The sequence below is a fragment of the Eretmochelys imbricata genome, chromosome 4 (genome assembly GCF_965152235.1).
Source record: "Eretmochelys imbricata isolate rEreImb1 chromosome 4, rEreImb1.hap1, whole genome shotgun sequence".
Lineage (NCBI taxonomy): Eukaryota > Metazoa > Chordata > Testudines > Cheloniidae > Eretmochelys > Eretmochelys imbricata.
Window position 1 is genome coordinate 96,249,311 of NC_135575.1, and position 16,981 is coordinate 96,266,291.

Here is a 16,981-nt window from a genome sequence, read left to right on the forward strand (position 1 = left end):
ATTATCCTTGACCTCCACTCCGGCCTCAGTGTTTAGCAGTCCCACTTCTTCTTTCTTTGTTTTCTTCTTATTTATATGGCTATAGAACCTTCTACTGTTGGTTTTAATTCCCTTTGCAAGGTCCAGCTCTACTTGACTTTTAGCCTGTCTCACTTTATCCCTACATGTTCTGACCTCAATAAGGTAGCTTTCCTTGCTGATCCCTCCCATCTTCCACTCCCTGTAGGCTTTCTGCTTTTTCTTAATCACCTCTCTCAGATGCTTGCTCATCCAGCTTGGTCTACAACTCCTGCCCCATTCTGTGCTTGAGCTCACTTATTATGGGAAAAGGAGAAATGCTAACTAATAAGGCTGGTGGCATTATTACAGGTGAATATTGATACCCAAAGAAAATGTGTTCTCTGTGAAAAAAATCAATGAATGCTTCAACCTTTACAGAATTACTTTTCAAGTGCTTGTGGAAATTTTGTCTGGAGGGACTCTGAAATGCAGTGGCAGCCGTGCAGAAATATAAAAGATTGATGGCATGTGGTGAATGTGAAATTAGGCAAGCGAGGCATATTCCAAATGGAGTCATTTAAACTGGGAAAGGGAGGGATATTGATCTTGGATCACATCAAATGAAATCACTGGTTTCCAAGTTATGGAAAACAAGCCAAGGATTTGGCATCAGCCTTCAGGAAATTCCATTAGCCTCTCTCTGTTTCCTCCATCATTCTTAAGTGCCAAATGCTAATTAAAATTTATTTCCTTCTAAAGTGAAACTCCGAAGCCCTTTTAGCTGCCCTAAAATGCCAAGAGATTTTAAAAGGTATGGAGCACTGGCAGCAGGGTGTAACACACTCCAATGTTCTTGGCTGTTCCACTTATTTATTTGCTTTACTCACTGTAATCACCTCATTAGTCCTTTCAAAACCTTGTCCTGAAAGAACTGGTCAGACCTGTTATAGAATTCAGGAAAAATATATATTGGTAAGATGTCAGCATTATCTCATTAATTGTGCAAGAGGCAGATAATACTGATTTGAGCCATGAGTGAGTCATCGTCTCCTTTTTTTCCATGGCTAGCCTTTTTTAGAAGTGTTACTTTTGTGTGCCTTAGTTTCTGGGTACTCCTCTTGAGACATCTTGTGCCTGATATCCAGAGGTGCTCAAGGACCCAAATCTCGCATCCAGTTGGAGCGATGGGTCCTAAGCACCGCTGAAAAATCACACATGATGTCTATTCTATTTTATATTGTTTTCATATTGCACCCATTACATCTGAGCTCCTTTTAATAGTTCATTTAGCAATGTGACTACACATCTATCATGTGTGTGTTCTGTCATCCTCTCCACCGAGCAAGAAGCACGTGCAATGGAGTGTCTTGTTTTGCTGGGTTTTTCATTTTTGTGGTGATTTTTATTATATATTACCTATTGCTATGTGTTTATGTTAGAGCATGAAAGATCAGAGAAATGCACCTTGCACTTGGAGCAGGAGTTGGCGAGTTTGTGATGGTCCTTAGTTCCTTGTGGGGTTTATTGCACTGTCTTGGACCGATCCCTGAGACAGTGCAGCTAAATGAAAGAACCTTACAATATTCATGCAAAAGCAAACATGGTTGTAAGCTTGTCTTCGGTACTCTTACTTGCTTCTCCCTGATGCTAATGTCTCTGTGCCTTAGTTTATTCACTGTAAAAGGTGGATAATAATAGCCTTATTTATCTCATAGAGGTCTTGGAGTCTTAATTAATTAATCTCTAGTAAAGAGCTATAATTGTTACAGTCTGCATGTATAAAATGTCACAGCAATACTTAAAAAAACCATATAAATAGTATCTCACCTCTAGATGGGAGGAGAGTGGGATTTATGTTTGTGGTGCCCATTGTACAAGGTTCCTTTAACTCTCTTGTAAATTGTTAGTACTAATCAATACTAGGTCTGGAGAAATCAGTAGGGCAGCTGTTTTATTGAGAATTTCACAAATCATTTTAAGCAAGTGCATTAAAACTAAAATATAAATCTATCCCTCTGTCCACAAATAGTATCATTCTGTCCAGCATTAATATGAAGGGTGGGAATCCAAGTACTGGAACCATGCAACTAATCCATAATCTAACTAAAATCTTTGTGCCCAAACCATTGGAAAACAATAGCTTTGGGACTTGGCAACATCATGTTTTCGCGGAGTACCCTTTTGGAAGATCTTCTTTGTTTTAAAACCCAGGTAAGAGCTATTTGACATTGCGCGAGGAACTGAGTCCACATGACTCTATAACTTTTAAGCAGGGCCCCGGAGTTCTAGTAGATTTCCACTCAGAACTTCTTCACAATTTGAAATCCCAAGAGATTTCTAGCTTGCTTAGAAAGGAAATGGCCTTTTGATTCTTTAAATTAGTTCAAAAATGTAAAGATGACTCACAAACCCATTGTTATCAGTTATTTAAGACCCTTCCTGCTACCTCCCCCACAAAATGATGATACAGATTTAGCACTGGCTAAGAAATTTGCAGTTCCTTGATATATAGTCAAAAAGGGAAGCTAATTTTAGTAAGCAGGTTTTAGGTACTTTTAATAATACATTACAAATGAAATTATTTTGTTTAAATTAATGAGTGCTCGTTTAGAGCTAAGTGCTGCAGAAGGCTCTGAACAAATCCGATCTGACATAGTTCCATGGCACAGAGAGAAGTAAGGTGCAAAAAAGTGATGAAGGGAGTCACTTTAGCCCATGGGTTACGGCACACAGCTTCAGGGTGGTTGCCACTGCAGGTTCATGGTGAAAAGATGTGTAGAGAAAGGCTGGCCAGGAAAATAATAGAGGGGTGGCCATTAATGGTATAGCTACACTGAAATCAGGGTGTTTGTTTGCAGCATGTGTAGGCATACTGAAGCTAGCTTTAATCTAGTTAGCTCAGATACCAATAGCAGTGAAGCTGCAGCAGCATGGACTTCTGCATGGTCTTCAGTGAGGGCTATACAAGTTCACCCAGGACCTGGGTATGTATTCAGGTGGCTAGCCTGAGTTGAAATCCATACCGCCATGGCTTCATTGCTGTTGGGCCTGAGCTAACTAGATTAAAGCTATCTTGGATATATTTACATGTGCTGCAATCACTCCTCCCGAATGCAGTGTAGACATACCCAAAGACTATGTCTCTTTGAAGCAATAGAGGAGTTGCACTGATAGTCTGTGTCTGCCCCAAGGCTGGGGTTAGGATAAATCACTTTATCCTGGGAGTACATTCACCATTTATTAAAAGTTTTCAGTTTGAGGGTTTGGCTACTTCTGGATGCTCAGATAGCCACAAATGGTTTTCCACCTGTTCCTGGTGAAAAGACTTTCGTGTTTTCTTTGGGATGCCAACCTTTCTAGAGTTACCCTTTATCAATTTAGGACTAGACTAACAATAAAGTGTAGATGGAATCATATACTGAAGCTGTCTGGAAGCTAAAATCTGGGCTGAATGTCTGTTAACCGAAGGAGGAGTGCTTCACATCATGCCAGTATTTTGTAGTCTGTACTAGCTGCCAGATAGCATCTCTGCTAGAGTTTAAAGTGTGGGTTATAGCTTATAAAATTCTAAATGTTTTGGTACCTGGTTATCGGAGGGAACTGTCTTCCCCCTTCTGATTCTACTGCCGTCACAGGCAGTGGGAATGCTCAAACTAACAGCGCTCTAGCTTAAAGAGGAGGGGATTGAGCAGAAACCTCTTGCAGGCTCTAGCAGTTCCCATAGCTTCCTCCCTGCGGCACACGGGAGCTTGGGAATGGGGAAGGGCAAGCTGGTGAAGTGGCTGGAGCATGACCTGCTCCGCAAATCCCCAGCTGGGTGGTGGCTCTAGGAAAGCCTACTGTGGAAAACTTATGGTATCTGCAGCAAACGTGGAAACATAGTTTCCCAGCATAAATTCTCTGGAGAGCTGGCAAATAGGGTGAACAACATTCATAACCATGTGTTTGAATGTTTAAATTAGCTTCAACCGTGTATAAATTCTTTTAATGTTTTTTATCTGTAACATTCCAGCTTACTGGCACAAATGGTCATTGGAACAGGGAATATTAAATGGGTTTTGTAGAATATTTGCAGAAAGTCATAATCATAAATGTTCACAGAATAAACTTGATTCTAAGAGTAATGCTCATCCCATCAGCAAACAGAAATGTGGCATGTGACCAATCCCAAGAGTTCCACTTTGAACATCATATTCTAGAAACAAATATTTGCAGCAAACAGTTTGAAGGTTGAAGTATGCATGCATAAAATATTCATCAAACAATTTTGAACAATAGTTGGTGGAAATTGTCATCTGTCTGCAGATAAATCACCAAAAAGAAAACAGAATGATGGAATTGTTCTCTGTGATAGCTCAACCAGCCCTAGTTCTCTGTTTTGAACATCAGTGCAGCACAAATACAGATTTTCTTTTGATTTGGCCATGACTTGTCTGGCTTAAGAGGAACTTGGATTTGACCTTGTATCAATAAACATGAAAATCGGAATAAAACTAAGACAAAGGTGTCAGCTAAATTTGGTTTGTGATCACCGAAAAAATTCCCCCTCTTGTCCAGTGAAGATATATGGGGTGGACAGCAACAGAGCAAGTGCTCTCATCCTCCTTTCCAATATGCCTCAGTCCTGCAGATAGCACTTCTGTGGTTCGGGGAGAGCTACGGTGACAATCTCCCTACCCATTCCATCCTTGGCTTTTGAAGTCTATTAAGAATGAAGGTAACTGTGTCAGTGGTTTTTATTATACGGACTGTTGAATACTAGGAATCAGATACTCCCATCTTACTTCACATAGGTCTACAGGCAATCATTGCATAGTAATAACTTTTGATTTCTACTGACCTGAAGCAGATTTGAACCAGTGACCTAGAGATAAACAATTCCAAACGGCATTCACCAAACCCAGCCCACATGCTGAGAGAGTGGACTTGCTCCCAGAGTTTCTACTGACTTTAAAGCTGTTACATGTTCTAATGTTTTACTCTGAAAGAGGTTTAAAAAAAATCAAACCAGTAGAAACCTTTAAAGTGAAAGTGCCGAACCATACTATATATTGAGACCCACAAAGTAAACGAGCAAGATTGATGGGTAAAGATTTTTATTAATAACACAAGGTTATGAGTGGTTAATGAAATTAAAATGACATTGAAATAAGTCCAGTGAAGAATAAATTCAATACGGAGTCAGATAAAATGTATCAATCACATTCCAGCATCAGCAGTTGTGTTAGTATGGAAAAGCCTTGACTAGACTGTGTTGCAAAATGAAATATACTTTAACACACAGCATTCACCCATAGTGAAAAAGCAGGACATTAGGAGAGGCTTGGTATGGGATTTGGTGTGTCTGCAATTTTTCAAAATAAAAATAATGGAATTGCCACAGTAAGATGTACAATTGTATTAAATAAAAAGCTCTAGTTGTGTGCAGATTATCTGAATACCCTCATCACCAAACCTATTGCAGCTGAGATTAGCACAGCAGTGACACCTGATGAAAGAGACTTAATAATGTGAGAAAAAAGAACAGCATGTCAGCAGCGAGAATCCGAGGAAACCTACAACTGTGATGGATAATAGGACATGACTAAGAAATAATTCTTTACATTTAGATTTTAAAAAAAGCCAGGGGTAAGTAGAAAATTAATTCAGAACTCCTGAGAAATGTAATGACTCTGTTTTCTTTGAACTTTTCCATCTGTTTATAATATCCCTGAAAAAGCTTAAGGTGAAAATCTATGAACAATTTCATTTATTCAGATTAAGTAGAATTGGTCTTTGTAGGTTAGAAGAAACAGAAATTTAAACCACAGTAGGATGTGACAAGGGTATTAATCCATCATACCATATGCCAAAAGCATTTTGAAATTACTGAATTTGCTTGATATGGAGAAGATGTGGTTAATCTGTAATAATTTGATGAATACGTGACCTAGCTTTTATGGCAGTCAGTGTATAGCAATGTTGAGTTATGTATGGATTCAGGGTAATGGCAGGCTGTTGGGAAAAACAAGCAGGGAGGCAACACAATAAAGCGCAGATGAGAAACAGTACAGCAAAGCCTTGAAAGACAATCAGTGAGCTCTCAGCTGGGAAGAGATGACTTCCAGGCTCCAAAACAAATGCCCAATTGCTTTGCCAAAATGATGAGAGCAAAATGACCCTAAACAGTTAAAAAGACCTGCGGGAGAAAGAAGGTGGAGATGATCTGTCAGCAGTTGCTTCAGGGGAGATGCTGAAACGAGAGCCACTGATGAAGGCAGAGTCTGCAGCAAGGCAGTCTTCCTCCCAGCCTAGAGCTGGGGGCATCTGGTTTTATTGGAATTTACAAGTACTTGTAAGGAGAGAATTAAGGTTGAGGTAGGATCAGATGCATGTAGGCTTGTGTTCTGTTAACCCTTCCACCTGCTTGCTGTGTATCTTTGGGTGAATATATAATACAGATGGGCCTGGTGAGTTGATATGGTTGGAAACAGGGGCTGGCCCCTTGGGATTCAGTGTAAGAGTGGTAGAACTGGCAAGGTTCCACCCAGAGAAAGGGGAACATAGTGCAACCTGTCACCTGAGGGGTGTGCTTGTGAGGGATGCTGAAGAGGTCTAAGTACATCCTGTAACCGTGATGGCCCTGTTAGTGAAACATTGGCATTATATCCGGGCGATCCACTCTCAAACGGGGTGAGCAGCAAGTTTCCACTCTGAGAGAAGTGCAGGTAGAGGCCTCTCACTTGAAAAGAGGACTGGGGAAGAGATCCTATTTGCATCTCACTCCTGAACCACAACACTATAAGAGAAAAGTTGTAATGGAACTTGCATTCCTATCCAGATATCTGTTGGTCTTACAGAGTTTTGTATGTAGATTGCCTAGTTTCAGTGCTAGAGAATATGAACAGAGTATTGTGTAATACATCCAGCAATCAAATAAAATAGCGATGTTGTTGTTGTTACATAACTTGGAGGAAAGAACCCAGTTATAGCCATATTTTCAGGAACATTTGGTCATAGGCAGGTAGTTAACCAGAATCAAGCTGGTGATATATGTCATAGCTGGGGCTGTCCTGAGATTGCCACAGGTAAGAGTATTAATGAGAAAGGCACAAAGTAGTGCCAGGCAAGTAGGGGATTATTCACACCACTTGAAATAGAAGAATAGCTGGAATGGCATTTTTGTATCCATTTGCAAAGGATCTCTCTTAAGGAGAATGCACTCGCTAGGAGCTAACTGCGTAATATTCCTGCCAGGGTGTGGGGTGGCAAGGGAGAAAGCAAGAGAAGCTGAGTCATCTTTTCTCCCCCATCCCTTGCTTCCTAGGACAAGGTGCCAGCATAAATTTGGTGGTTGCCCTTCTGTCAGTGCCCGATTTCCATGTCTGTTGATTGTGCTCTTAGAAATCCCGAAGGGGGTGGAATGGATAAAGCCACAGCCCCACCCTCCCTCCTGACAAAGAGCTGGGTCAGCGTGTGAGGAGTTCCCGCACCAATGCACCTGGGTTGACAGGTGGAACAGATGAACTTGCTGAGGATGCTCCCTATGTGTCCTCTCTCAGAGGCTTTGTGCCCAGCTCAGGAGCAAGGCCTGTGGGAACGGCTGGTGGCGTTCCATCCGTCCCCCACCTCCACAGTGGGTGACAAAATCTAGCCCTAGGAATTCTAATTTAGGAGAGAGACAGAAGTCTAGGATGTATTGTTTGTTCCACTTCTTAAAAGAAACCCAACCAAACCAACCACCCCCACAAGCCACCATCACCAACAAAGCAAAGGAATGGGCAAGGTAGGTTAACAGATTAGATTGGGGAAAAAACAGCACAAGAGGAGCCCCTGTCAGTCTCAGTTACAGTCACATCAAATCATCCAATACATAGTGATGTTATGTCAGCTGCAGAGGTTTTATTATTTATTATGGGCTATGGGGAATTTGCTGCACTTTGGCACTGACTAACATGCCTACTTCTTAAACATCATAAGTCCTATTCCAATCCTATTTGGGGGTGAGTCTTTTCTTTGTGGATGACAAAAATTCCAGATTCACTCTCACATAGCTGCTGTTTAAATATCTATTTTGGTCTAGAACCTACATAAGATGCAGTTTCTTCTCACCATTCAAACAATTCTACACGTAGCACACAATACTGTACATAGCGTATTATCTTATAACCTAAAGAATGAATAACTGATTAGACTTATTTCAGCATGTGCTGATGTGTAAATTAAATTATTTCAGCTGTTTTAAAGAGGGACTATTTCTGATCATCGGAAAAGCACCACCTACTGGGACAATCTTTCTAGCACTAAGGCTCCTCCATAGGTCTTTCAAGAAGAGTAAGGATTTAGAGAGAGTGGGTGTCTTTTTTTAATATTTTCCATTGCCTGGAGGGAGGTGTGCTTGGAATAATACTTAAAAATTCTTTGGCACATTAGAATGTTGGCAAGTGTTTTTAGAAAAAGAAAATAATCCATTTCCATGAGCAGGACAGCGAGAGCATTTTCCAAACAACAACTAGTTCCGACTGGTTTTGGTTTAAAAAAAAATCTCTACCTGCAGAACTTTCTAGCACGGATATTAAGCATTGCAACATGAAAACAAATCATCGTTGACAGATCAGTGATTCTGAGGACAAGACACTGTTACCTAGCAACTTTTCAGAGCTGGCTTTTTACAGATAGGCTATGATGGGTGTCACATACACAACGTAGTCTTCTTTACAGGTCTTTTACTGGTCAGTACAATCCCCAAACAACCCTGTCTTTGCCAGGGGCCAAGTCCCAAAGTGCAGTATTGTCACTTCCCGATATGCTAGCTCAATAGGGCAAGAGGGGATAAAGCACATACTTCCTCCTTTTAGCATTGCTGTGTGTAGAGACTGTCAGGCCCCTAATCGCCCTCCACCTTTGTGCAGGCTGATGGAGAATGGGCAGAGCCATGGCCCTCAATGTATAGCCACAGGACCTGAGATGGTACAAAGAGGAAGTAATCTGCCTCTGGAAGGGGCCAGTAGCTCATTATTGTTCCCCTGGAGCAAGGGGAGGGGGGGACCAAGGAGGGAATGGTGATTCTGAGTCACAGTTCTTTCCTTGGTCTGCTCCCGGGATGGCACAGTGCCTTCACGTGAACTGGGAGCACCATCTTATTTTAGCCCAAAGTGTTAGAATCTCCGATGTTTATTTCACAGGTAGAAGAAAACACAAATGGAAGTACAGTAAAATACATTTTTGTTCTACGGTCTTTTAACAGACATATACAGCACTCAGCACAATGACAGCCCAATCCTGAGTGGAGATCCTGGTTGCTAATGTCATATAAATGATCACGATGATAATAATGATTAAAGGTCTTGGTGCTCAACTATTCACCTCTCTCTAATCTTTGTATACTAGTTAAATTCATTCTGATGGAACTCACATAATAGACTGTGCAAGTATGGGCTTTTAAAATTCATTCTCTTCCAAACAACTCTCAAAGAATTTGGAAACTCCACTGCTGTATGTAAGTTTTTCCTAATGTCACATGCTGATATATCTACTGCAGCATAATAGAACATAAAGTGAATTAAATAGATTATTATAAATATTATATGCAAAGAAGCCCACTCTGACCCTTGCACAGTTTAATTCCTAATTGCTGTCTTCCCTCTACAGTTGGCAGATGGAGTATGGCAGCTCCTACTGCAATATGTACTAGTCAGTAGGTTTCTTTTTAATTTGATGTGTGTAACACAGTGGCCTTTCCCCTGTTGAATCTAGCACAGTACAAACACTTCACTAGGCAATGTTTTCCCTGTCTCTTCTCAAAGCTGCCAGACATCAGAGTTTTAAATACTTTGCTATAAAAAAGCCACCTCTGTGTTTTTAAATTAGACTACAACAGAGGCTTAATACAACAGTAAAAAAGCAGACGCCTGCTCCATGGACCTTTTTTTGTGAGCAAAAGCACTGAGTTGAGGTTAGTATGAATCAAGAGCTTATGTTGTTCTTTACTTGTGAATCTACATGAACAACTGCAGGGTATTTGTGAAAGTGATAGCAAATCTCAAAATTTCATTAATTGATTTCAATGGGAATTGAAAAATCCCACTAGGTACCTTGTTTTGACCTATATGGAACCAGGATTTCACTGGAAATATGTAGATGGCTCTGTAGAAGATACAAATAGACAGTCCCAGCCCCAAGGAGCTTATTATCTTAGATGAAGACTGAGTTTTGTAGAGAATTAAGGCTTACTTCATTGCTGCATTATGCCAGTTTTATAATATTCTAACACCACTGAAATCTATGGAAGTACTGCGGTAACACAGTAGTGAACCCAAGCCTTTAGTATTCCTACATTCTAGACTCAGATACAATGTCACCTCAGAAAGACCGAGCCAACTGAATAAAGGGTTGGAGTCTCTCTTTTCTGAAATTCAGCAAGTCCAACTATCTAGAGTGAACAGTTTATTCAGTTAATTTAGTCTCTCGTCTTATTCACAAATTAGCAGTGACTGGTCTTGGATTTTCATTATTGGGTTTGTTATTGGAAATACGTTTGCATACTGTGTTCACTGAACAGTTTCAGCCTAAGGGATATTCATGAACTTTCTGCTATCTGTGATAAGTGGCTGCTCACCTGTCATAAATATAAAGGGAAGGGTAAACCCCTTTAAAATCCCTCCTGGCCAGAGGAAAACTCCTCTCACCTATAAAGGGTTAAGAAGCTAAAGGTAACCTCGCTGGCACCTGACCAAAATGACCAATGAGGAGACAAGATTCTTTCAAAAGCTGGGAGGAGGGAGAGAAACAAAGGGTCTGTGTGTCTGTCTATATGCTGCTTTTGCCGGGGATAGACCAGGAATGCAGTCTTAGAACTTTTAGTAAGTAATCTAGCTAGGTATGTGTTAGATTATGATTTCTTTAAATGGCTGAGAAAAGAATTGTGCTGAATAGAATAACTATTTCTGTCTGTGTATCTTTTTTGTAACTTAAGGTTTTGCTAGAGGGGTTCTCTATGTTTTGAATCTAATTACCCTGTAAGGTATCTACCATCCTGATTTTACAGAGGAGATTTCTTCTATTTACTCCTATTTCTATTAAAAGTCTTCTTGTAAGAAAACGAATGCTTTTTCATTGTTCTCAGATCCAAGGGTTTGGGTCTGTAGTCACCTATGCAAATTGGTGAGGCTTTTTACCAAACCTTGTCCAGGAAGTGGGGTGCAAGGTTTTGGGAAGTATTTTGGGGGGAAAGACGTTTCCAAAGAGCTCTTCCCCAGTAACCAGTATTTGTTTGGTGGTGGTAGCGGCCAATCCAAGGACAAAGGGTGGAATATTTTGTACCTTGGGGAAGTTTTGACCTAAGCTGGTAAAGATAAGCTTAGGAGGTTTTCATGCAGGTCCCCACATCTGTACCCTAGCGTTCAGAGTGGGGGAGGAAACTTGACATCACCTAAGTCCTCCTACTCCTATTTCTACTCCTTAAATGAGTGACTGAAACTGTTAACTTTTATAATGGATGCTTTTATGGGAGCCTTGGATTTTGAGGTCACACTTCTGACTTCCTTCCTGGGTCCCCTTCCTGGGTCCCCAGTCTTTCTCCCCTGCAAGTAAAATTCACTAGAAACTCCATGAGGTGAACCTTGCTGCATTTCTTGGGCCCTTTGTCCCTTTTTCATGAGTTTTCAGTGTTGGAGAGGAAAAGATTGTGACACTTCCCAGGGGCACCCAGGTTTGTGAGGCACCTCGCTACCACCTGCTCTTCATGTGAGGAAGCCTTGTCTGGCTTGCTGTGGGCCAACTCCACTGGCCACAGGCAACACAAGCACTCTGATTGAGGCCTTGCTGATACTGTACAGTTTGGCAATTGACATGCTCCAACCTCTGAGCTCTCTCTGAGTGTCCAGCCCCTGTTCTGCTGGACGCTCACAGTATTCATAGATTTGCTGCTTCCAAAGAAACGCTACACACCAGCTTACCAGTTCCAGCTCAGATTACGGCTCTGCTTAACACAAAGCATTTAGATACGTTTATAGTGAAATCAAGTATATGTTTATTTAAAGAAAGCATAGAGATTCAAGTAAGAGCAAGCAGAGGTATTGGAAACAAATGGCTACATATAATAAAATCATAACATGCATTCTAGAGTGTAGACTTAACAAGATACTCTCATGTTGTGTATAGTATTGCTTCCCACGGTCCTTTCAGTGCTTTACAGCCAGGATGGCTGTGATCCCATTTCCTGAGACAAGCAGACTGTCAGTTGCCTCCTAGATGAAGGATTCAATGTGTTTCCTTGCACCTCAAGATACACCAGACCAATCATCTGTCTTTATTCATAAACAGGGCACCCCCTGCTGTTCTTTTTATTCTTTAAATTTTCTCTCTTGTAAATTTTGCAATTTTCCATCCTGCCCTGCTCAGTGTGCAGCATACAGGACACACTTGGCCAGACAGAGAGATACGTGTCTGTTACCTCCTGCCTGAAAGGAACATTTCAGAGGTATGTCACCAGCTGTTGACCTGCCTCAACTCCAAGACCTTAAGAACATAATTTTTAGTATAGGTACATACATTTTGCAATTACTATGTTGACCAGTGGGCTACTAGCTCTCTCTACAGACCTCATTTGCCACCCTTCGGTGAACTGTTATGAGTATTTCTGGCCCAGGGATCCCTGTAAATCCTGTGCCCTGTGCCAGTTGGCACTAAGGGGTCCCAGAGTCACAAAGATGTAACCCTATCATGATATGGGCGGGGAATTCGATCTTAAGGAAATGTCCTGATAAGAAAATTTCCTAATTACCTTTAGCTAATGCTATCAGATTTCTTTCTCCAATCTGAAAATAATTACTGATATGATTGGAAAAATATTATTAATGTCATACCATGGGCTGCCCATTGATTAGGCAATTGAAAATAAATTGATAAGTTTTATGTCACATAAAATTATATAGCTGTAAGACACAATCAGTTTTATGTAATGGAAAATGGCTAATAAACTAGTCCTCCTTCCCAATGTACAGAGCCCAGAATTTCACGACATTGGTGCCTTTGTAATTTCTACACAGATTTAAATCAGGGGTTTTAAGTAGCTCAAGATTACACCCATTTTAAACCCATTTTTACGTATGTTTATATTTTTCTTTTTGGCTGTCAAGATTGACTTTGCATTTGGGTACGTGAGTTTTACCAGGTGGGCAGTGAGTAAGCACCCTAGCTGCTGCTGCAGTTCTGAAGGCAATGAGACATAAGGTTTGCTACTCTCATCTTTCCCTGATACTTTTTACTCCACATGTTTGTATCTGGAGCATCAGCACAGCCAAAGTGTATAATAATATCTGATCCCATCCTCAGTACAATGCATTATGAGGCCCATCAGAAAATATAGGTCACATTATATTTTTTTGCATCTATTTATTTAAATTTTGAACGACAAAAGCATGTAGTGTAATTCAAGGCATCCTGACATTAATTAAAATATCACAGTCATAAAAATAGCCCAGCCAAAATAACCCAGAAAGTCCAACCTTCATAATTAGGGCCCTGCCAAATTCACAGTCCATTATGACCAATTTCACAGCTATAGGATTTGAAAACTAGTAAATTTCACGTTTTCAGATGTTCAAATCTGAAATTTCACGGTGTTGTAACCATGTGGGTCCTGACCCAAAATGGGATTGTGAGGGAGTCACAAACCTGTTGTGAGGGGGTCACGGGATTGCCACCCTCACTTCTGTGCTGCCTTCAGAGCTGGACACTGAAGGCAGTAACCACAGAGCTTCCTGCAGCCTCAGGAGGTTCCCGGAAGTGGAGGTGGATCTGAACTCCCCCCGAGAGCAGCTATGCAGGGGATAGAAAAGTCCTATCCCTCCCCAGCCCAGCCTGAGCTAGGAGCCCTCTGGCTGGGGTGCTCCTACCAGCAGCGGGAGATCGGACCCACCTCCACAAGCTTCCTCCACTTGCAGGAACCTCTGGGGCTGCTACCCCGCCCCAGAGTGTCCTGCAGCAGGGGAAGGCACCTGGAGGTGGGTCTGAGCTCTCCCTGAGAGCAGTTGTGCAGGGGATGGACAAGTCTTGTCCTTCCTCAGCTCAGCCAGAGCTAGAACCTCTCTGCATGGGGTGTGGTTTGCCATTGGCTAGGAATGGCGCACCGTGGCCACTGGGAGCTGAGGGGCTCCTGCCTGCAGACGCTCCAGGTAAACAAAATGTCCCAACCCGCCAGCCAAAGTTTGCCAACCTCCAAAATATAGGGTCGGCTTATGAAAGGGTCATACAGTTTTTACTATTTTTACCTATCCATCTTGGGGGGTCGGCTTATAAACGAACGTGCTAATGAACGAGTATATACAGTACATTTCTAGTGTGAACACTTAACCATAATAGCTAGGGTCCATTCTTCTAGTGAAATATAGGGTAGGTAATATCTATAAACGTCCATAGATTCAGCTCAGTATTATAGGGACTTATCTATCTGTACTTAGATTTGGTATTAAACAGTTCCTAGAAACATATAACCCCATGATAACTTCTCTCAATATTTAAAAAGCAATTGTATTAATGAAATACACTATGTTAAAATAAGATTGAGTATAGCAGAAACCCATAAACTTAAAAGCAAGGGAATTCATATTTAAGATTTAAAACCTAGTCTGACATGTTTCCTGTAACTTTTATTATTTGTAAGGAAGTGCAATACTTCCCACTAGTTCCATCGCAAGACCTGGGTGAAATATTTTGGCTGAACATTTCTGGCAAAAAATGCAGATTTGCTACACTGAAATCTTTCATGAATTTGTGTCAATTTCACCAAATTGTTCTGGGGAAAACAAACCAACCAACCAACAAAACAAACAAACACCAATTCCAAAAAAGTTGGAAGGCCTCATTTTGACATTTTTTAAATGAAACGTTTCAATTTTGGGGGTCAAAATAGCTTTTCATTTTGAAATGTCTTTTAATTTTATTGTTAAAAATACAAAAACATAAAAGTGGCTGAAATTGAAATGAAATGTTTTGTTTCAGGTTGGAAGAAATGTTTTTTTCAAACTGAGGCAACATTTTTTTTCTCTTTTGATTGCTCGAAAGTTTCAAAAATGTGTTTTCTAAATTATTTTTAAAATGTTTTTTTTCCAGAACTGTTAGCGAACCAGAAATCTGTCATTCACGTAGCTCCTACCTATTACCTCCTGGGTGCTTTTGAGAAATCAGAGTTGACTTGGACATGATTTAGGAAATTAAAGGCAGTGCTCCTGCTGACCAGTTATGGTTATTTTCTTTTCGTTATTAAAAAGAGCTCTTTGCCACATAGGCTACATCTTTACTATCTATTTATTCAGACCAATTATGTTACCAACACTAGTGCTGTTTAAAAGATGGAATTTTTCTTTTAATGGGAAACTGATATTTCACAATTACTTTCCTTTCCAAATTGGGATGAAAAGTTGAAATATTGAAATTGTTTGTGAAACGAGAAGAATCCTAAGAGTTTGGAATCAGAAAAGTCAAAATGGAAAATTTCACTATTTCTAAATGAAATTAAATGTTTTGTTTTGAATCAACATTTTGAAACTTTTTTTTGTTTAAATTCACCTGACTGGAGAATTGGAAAAAAACCAAACCATCAAAACCTACATTTTTCCTGTGGAAAATATCAACAAAACCACATTTCCCAAGGGGAAGATTCTTCAGTTGAAAATTTACAACCAGCTCTACTCAGCATGGTACAATATACAATAATGACAGTCCCTACCTCAACAACTGATAATCTAGTTAAGTGCATAGAAGATGAGACACATTTGGAAATCCAAAGTGTAAATGCTTTAGTGTTCCTATGGGCATCAGGGTATCCTCGAACTCTTACCATATTCTTAGGGTCATTTGGCAATAACATCAGGTATTAGCTCCAAGAACAATCTTACTGGGACAAGATAATGTGTCTGCCAAGTGAAAACCAGACTCTTTATGATGCTGCCATAAAACAGTGATGGGGTCCACAGACGTAGATACCTATTGACCAATCTGAAATATTTTATGTATGTTTATGGGTTCTAAAGGATTAACTGAACCAGTTATACAATTTAAAGCCCCCCCCCTTTTTTTTTAAATGAATGGAGTGCTTCATAGGAGATGAGCAGCCTCAGAGCTAATGATTTATGCTGGTGTAACTTATTTAATAAGTAACTAAACATTTACTATACACAAGTTTTTACCACTGATTTCAGTGGAACAGATTTAGGCCAACACTGAGAGCTTTTGAAAATCCATGATACCTGATGGCACAGTGTATGTTTACATTAAAGTGGAGGCCATTACAGACTAGCTTTTCAGAGGAAGTTGTAGAATATTTATCCTGGACAAGGTAAATTGAGAGAGACCCAATGATTTGATCACAGTGTGTAATCATCTGGGGAAACTGATATAATATTCAGAGTGGAGGATTATTAAATTAGAAATACACCAGCTGGTATGATGAATTATACCAGAACAGATGGAAAAAGCTTTAGAAGCAACTCAGACATATTGGTCAGCTAGAAGCCAAAGAAACTTACAGGAAACGTGTTCAGAATTTTAAAAGGGGAGAGAATTACAGAAGATTCTTGGCCCAGTCTTGTTTCCAATGAAATCAATCTCAGAATGCTCACTGACTTCAAAGGAAGCAGGCTCCTATGCTGTGGGAATGTCTTTCATAGTGATTCATTATCTTGCGTACATTCCTCTAGGGACTGATTGACTAGTAGAAGTCTTTCCGTAACTTCTTTCCGTACATATAAGAAGCATTGCATTGTTTTGTAATAATTCAGTGAGTCTAGCTTTCATTTTTTTCAGAATCCACATTTGGCCATTCTGAAGATTTATCAATAGATGTGCATTGGTATCACTTGGTTAACCAAGAGTCACCTAATGCTTACATAGAATCATAGAATATCAGGGTTGGAAGGGACCTCAGGAGGTCATCTAGTCCAACCCCCTGCTCAAAAGCAGGACCAATCCCCAATTAAATCATCCCAGCCAGGGCTTTGTC

The 16,981-nt window shown here is 40.4% G+C and overlaps 1 protein-coding gene across 3 annotated transcripts in view; it reads right to left on the reverse strand.

The window, feature by feature from the left end:
• Window positions 1-16,981, reverse strand: part of GABRB1 (gamma-aminobutyric acid type A receptor subunit beta1) — a 269,352-nt gene that overhangs the window by 197,448 nt on the left and 54,923 nt on the right. The window lies entirely within an intron of this gene.